Here is a 6,455-nt window from a genome sequence, read left to right as displayed (position 1 = left end):
GTTCGTCTAGATCCTTGGGATGAAGCCCTTGTTGGTCCTGTTCTTTGTCCAGCTTTGTATGTTCTGGCTTTGGACTTGGACCACCATGTCTCCGTCGGGAAAAGGTTCTTCTGGAACTCCTAGTGTAGGAGTCACTATTCTGCTTCTTCCTTTTCTTTGGCTCACTTGATTCTCCTATAATAGTTGGAAACTCATTGTTATCACAACAGAGAGGGGTTCGTTTAATTTACCTCTCAGTCTTTTCATGTTCTTCTGGATGGATGCTTGATAACACCAATCCTTCAACTTGTCTTTAAGGAAAGACATTCTTCGCGCCACTGAATCCAGCTGTCCTTCAGGTACTTCATATGATTGGATCAACATTTCCCTCCATGGACTGCATATTTTTGCGAAGAACATTGGAGCTGCTACTTCTGTTGCTACTCCACTTTGGAAGAAATACTTGCGGAACCAATAGATATATTCATCTACTGCGTAAATATTTCTTAATTCGAGGCTGAAAAGAGCTTGTGCATATTCCCTAGCTTTTTCTGCCCTACTTCCTTCGAAATATCCATCTCCGATGAAGTGTATCTTGATAAGCCTTCCTAGCCGGTCAGCTATCGCGCCTTTCGAATCTCCGGCAAGGATGCTGGCTTTGGTATCTTCTGGGGTATTATCCCATCCGATTTTTACAGATCCCTCCAAGCTCAATTCTACAAGCTTTATGAAATTTTCTTTGTCGAGCTCCAGGGTAGTTGCTGCTATCTTAATTGCTGCAACCCATTCGTCTATCAATTTCTCGGTATTTCGAAAATCGATAATATCCAGATTTAGTATAGAGCCGTATGGATGTAAGGGCTGGAGCATGGTCCTTGCCCAAGGTGTATTCTCCGGCACTCTTTTTGGATTTCTTCCTAGATTTTCCTTTAATCTGGTTCCCACAAATGTTGGTGTGGCATTAGTGTGGAAATCTGCACTCTCCCTCATCGGTTGATCTTGTGGAGGATCATTAGAACATGTACTTCCTTCCGGTGGTGGTAGTGCTGGAGTGATCTCATTTGTTTGGATATTGACTAAATCCACGATCCCGAGTTGGGAAAAGGATTCCGCTAGTTCTTGTAGATCTGAAAGATCTGCTCTTGTTATCTCCATTATTTTATAGATATGATAGATGCAATGATCAGATCTTCTCTTGACCTTGGCTTTGGAATCTCCGTAGCCTTCCCCTTCTGGTGTAGAAGAGGTACTGTTCCGAGGGCGTCCCTGATTCTCTCCTGTCTGGATCTAGAGGTCTTAGGGTTCTCTCGTTGGTTTTTCTTCAGATCTGTGATTTCGGCCTTCAAATCTGCGAGACCCTTGTGTAGATCGGGAAGGATCTTAAGGACCTCGTCCACCTTTTGGCTCAAAGATTCTATTTTCATAGGTATATGTATTAACCTATGTCCATAGTCTTGAACCGTCTTTTGTATCTCCCTCTTGGGAGATGAGATCTTTGATGTATCTGGCTCGAGCTCTTTCCAATCAGTCATAATTTTTTGAACTGAAATTATGTAGGAATTTACCCGTTCCGTTTCTCCTGGCTGGGATTCTACCATGGACTTCAGTGGAATGTAGACGTCTCACTGCATTTCCTGGTAGTACTTGTCGAACTTCGAAATTTCTCAGCCATTCTTGTTTTTCCTCTGGCGTGAGAAGCTTCGGGTCAATCCTCTTGGGACCATTGTCACATTTGTCAAGAATTTCCATGAGAAATTCTCTTCTTTGTATTTCCAGAGTCTGAAAATATTCCCTGTTTTCACAGTAACTCGAACTTTCATTCGGTTCCATATTATCTTGAAAAGTTTCCTCCATTAGTGGATAATATCAAAATGTAATATAATCATATATTTCTTCAATAAACCTAGGCTTTGATACCATTCTTGCAAGCTGGGTGTTCTTTTACAATTTCGAGATGAAATGGGACTAAATGTGTTAATATCATAAAATTAATGGACTAAAACTGTTGGCCCCAAAAAGCAAGGGACCGAAAGTGAGATCTACCTTATCCTATGGGACTAAATCTGTCATTTCCCCTATTTTTTTGAAGCATGTTTTAATTGCTTACTTTATTGATAATTTTGTGTAGAAATTAACTTGTTTAATTTTGTGATTGATTGAATGATTTAACTGTTTAAGAAAAATTGGATTTTTCAGTAAATGATTGATTTTATTTTCAGCTTAGTGTGTGGAATAAAAATGAATTAAAAAAGGCACTGTAGCAGCGTATTGCTGGCCAGCATCGCACGGTGTGAAAGCGCAGGCGTGTGCACAGGCCGTCTACGAAACGACTGCAGGCTGGCGGCGCATGACTAGGCCACTTTTTTGTTGTTTTTTCGGAAAATTGAATTTTCTTATTTTTGCATATTTTCTGAAAATTATTAATTTTGGCTGATTTAATTTTGGATTAAATTGGAATTTTTCTAAAATTGAATTGCTTTATTAATATGGTTTATTTTTGTGAATTGGATGCACATGTTTTAATCATCCTTTCAATTGCAATTTTAAACTTGTATTTTCTGCATATAATTATTGATTATGATATTGGATATCATGGTTTTTATTATACATAGGATGTATTTTTTATTTTTTTTGTATAACATGTTTAATTGGATTATTATGCTAGTTGGATGCTAATGGACGATCACAGAGCCCTTGATTATTTGAATGTATTTATTTATTTTGTTTATGTTGGGTGAGCTTGTGTGCGCTTTTATTTTATCTCTCTCTCTCTCTCTTGTTTTTTTTGCCTTGGTATAATAAGGTTTGCTTTCCTCCAATATTATGTACTCCCCCAACTTTTGATAAGGGTTTCTTTCCATTTTAATGAGAGTAGAATATGATTTATTTTTGGTGAGGTTTCAGTTTTTGTAACTAAGCAAGCCCATGGAGAAGAACGCCCACGGTGAAAGGAGGGCCAAGGAGGAGTTACAAGGCCCATTAGTATGTTAATGGGTAAATTACTTTTGTAGTAGTATAGGGTCATCCTAGACAGACCTTAGACTCACTGCGGGCTCAGTGGGTCGCATAGGTTGGGCTCGTCATCATCCAACAGGGATGTGCTAGGTTCTTTTGCATGCGATGCATTTATTTAAGTGCTTTTAACTATTTGATATTTATGCATGCAAAACATTAATGTGATGAGCTCTTGGTCAATACTCAAATTTAACTCTCACTTGGTTGGACCAAGTTAAAGTGTTATGGCCCAAAATGGCTTGGATCAAAATGGTTTGATTTGTCCAAGGTTTCCATCCACAATAATGTGTGAGGAAGCTACCGCTATCCAAATGTGGTCTCACGACTCGTGGCACATTCGAATAAAGGAAAGCTACACTAATGTTATGAACAAAGAAACACGCTCATTGTTTCCCTATCTCACGAGTCGTGGGGGGCGACAATGGAAGTGTGATTTGGTTGATGGGTCGGGCTTAACAACCGAGTAGCATGATTCGCTTGAAATCCATTGGACAATAATTAATTAAAATTAATTTTAACCCAACTAAGTTCAAAGATTCATTTAATCCAATTAAATAAATCTAAGCCCAAACTCTAATTAATTGATCCAATTAATTAAGTCAAACTAAATAAATTAATTCAATTAATTTAAAGGTGTTAGCCCAAAATTAATTAATTTAATTAATTAATTCTTGAGCCATCCATCAAATAAATGATCTAATAATTTATATATTCTCCTTGAATTAATTAATTCATTTCTTCTTGAATTAATTCCAAATTAATTCCACCAATTCCATAGTGATTTGTGTGTGACTCTTTAGGTTCACCCTCAGCTAGACTTGGGCATTGTGTCCAAAATAAATAATTAATTAAATTAACTTGATTAATCATTTTCAATTAACCATAAATCGAAAACACCCGTCACCATGGGTGACCATCTAGCAACGGTCTATGACACTAGAGACTAGGTGAATGTTGGCGTGAATATTTAGACTCTTGAGTTCCATACAGGTACGGTCCTTCCGTCGACCATCTTCGAACCTTATTCTAGGGCATGAAATTGAGTGTCGGTTAACATCCTGGACCAGGCAACTTTGCTGAATACTTGAGATGCATTTAATCTATTGATCGACAAAGGAAACCATTTTCTTTTTGACCAATCGCTATGGCCATAGGCTTAGAGAGTCTAAACCATCTCAAAGTACAAAGGAGATATCCATCATATACTGATAGGGGAAGGATTCTATCTTGAAATCCACCGTCCTAAATACATAGTCCGACTATACTAGATAAGGCTTATAATGACCACATCGAAGGCACAATCATCTCTCACCAGATCCAAGATATAGCGATTATAATGTCATGATTCCTTAAGTCCAAGGACTAATCCTGCACTATTGGAGTCAGAAATTCATGTCATATCGACCAAGCCTCCAAAGCTTCCATATAACTATTCCCGCAAGTTAGTTCGATCAGTTAACAACTTTGTTAACTATTCCACTAAGATTGCATAGACATCCCATGTATGTCGCCAGTGAAACATGACACTCATCCAATGAATGAAATACTTAGTGCAAGTCTCTATAGGACTCTCGATGCCCAGTCTCGAGGTCCTCGACTTGGACCGTTTCAGACCAACCCTCAGAAGTTGGTTTCATAGCTGCCATCCAATGTGCAACCCAACTACATGCGTTAGTCAATTGGTCAGTGGGCATTTGTTTTGATGTTAAAACATCGTTCAACGTAAATATTAAGCACAACAAACACATGGTGCCACAGAAGTAGTAAGCATTCGTCTGTGGCAGGGCTGTTGCTACTGTGGTTAAAGGACTGGATTGACTTAGCTAATAGTGATCGTGTTAGGATAAAGTTGATAGGATATACCGATTCTTTCACTCTTCTAAATGAATTTTCCAAATATGGGTAGTTTCAAACCTAGTTTGTACTCCATGTCGAATCTCATGGCTCCAAGCCATTCATCCAACCCGATGTCGTACATCACTTCTCCTTATGTGTTTGGATCATTTCTAATTGATTGGTCAGACTAAAAAACCTGTACCTATTAGGTAACTAAGGTGTTCTAGTCATCCCTCAGGACGTTGGAATATAATGAGTTAGTGGAAGAATTTGATTACAAATGATGTTTGCTACATTTGACTGAGGTGTATCTCCACTTGATTCCTCAAGGAGCTACACTTCACATCAGTTATGCAATGAAATCCAATTTCACTCAGGATAACAAATGAACTTGTACAAACCTAGTTCGCCACACACTAGTCCTTTAGTATTTGCAGGACCATTCCATATACTAAAGTAAGTTGTGGAAACAGGCTTGCCATGCCTTATGGTCCAAGGTAGTTTAGTGAAAGAACAATCGAACCAAGTCCGACAAGGTTTGATCCCTCCCTCATCAGAGACACCGTCAATTGTGGCACTCTAAAAAAGAACTCTATTAAGTAAGAATTCCATTCTCGTCAGATACTTCAAGAACTCCCACTAAATACACACTACCTCGATCTAATTGAAGAATTTAATTTTGCGACGAGTTTGGTTGTCCACTTTAAGTCTAATCCTCCGAGCCTTCTAAAGGTCCTTAGACTTGTGAACCCCTTCTGGCTCTATGTATTCAATGACTCATAGATGTTTAATTGGATCCAATCCAATATACCTTTGGCAAGCACACTTTGTCCTACAAAGTGCTTCTCAGTCCTCATCTTACTCAGGAAGGACTTGCAAGCTTGTATACTCAACTTGTCTATTTTTGGACTCGTTGAATTCACCAACTTCCTTATCCTAACTAGAGAAATGTGACCTAGATTCGCATGCCAGATCTATGAGTTTATCTTGATTATCCATTTTAACCATTTGTTTTGAGGACTCATAATTCAATTATGAGATAGTGTTGAAATAATTACGTAAACAATCTAGCAGACAAGAATAACCATTCTTTGTCAAGTGAAATAACCATCATTGATCAAAATCATGTAATCTAAATTATCCAACAATTGAAAAACATAATTTGATCTTGCTAGGTTACATAATAACATCCTGTCAACTTTATCCTCACATGATCAATAATAGCTAAGTCTATCTAGTCCTTTAATCACAGTAGCAACAACTTTGCCATTGCTATGTTTCAAGACCGTTGTCTCAGCCTTCTACTCTTTTTCACCACCTGCAAACCATTTTCAGATTTGAGCTTTGCAACTGGTATCCAATACCTAAGAAGAATAGTAATAGTCATGTTAAGGCTTAATAACAAATTATACCTTGATTATAGAGGACTTTGTGATACTCCCTCTTCTATTGCCCCTTTTCACGGCAATTAATGCAAATATCTTTTAGAATCCATGACTGCCGAACTGCCTTCCTCTTCCCTTTGCCCATTCCCAGCTGGGGAAGAGGAATGCTCTGAGCACTGGCAGTAGCTTATTTTGTCTTACCATTCTTCCTCCTCCAGCGTCCGGCCCCTTTGCCTTTCG

Source organism: Sesamum indicum, linkage group LG4 (assembly GCF_000512975.1).
Source record: "Sesamum indicum cultivar Zhongzhi No. 13 linkage group LG4, S_indicum_v1.0, whole genome shotgun sequence".
Classification (NCBI taxonomy): Eukaryota; Viridiplantae; Streptophyta; class Magnoliopsida; order Lamiales; family Pedaliaceae; genus Sesamum; species Sesamum indicum.
The sequence above is the reverse complement of the archived record's forward strand: the minus strand, read 5'-3'. Positions refer to the sequence as shown.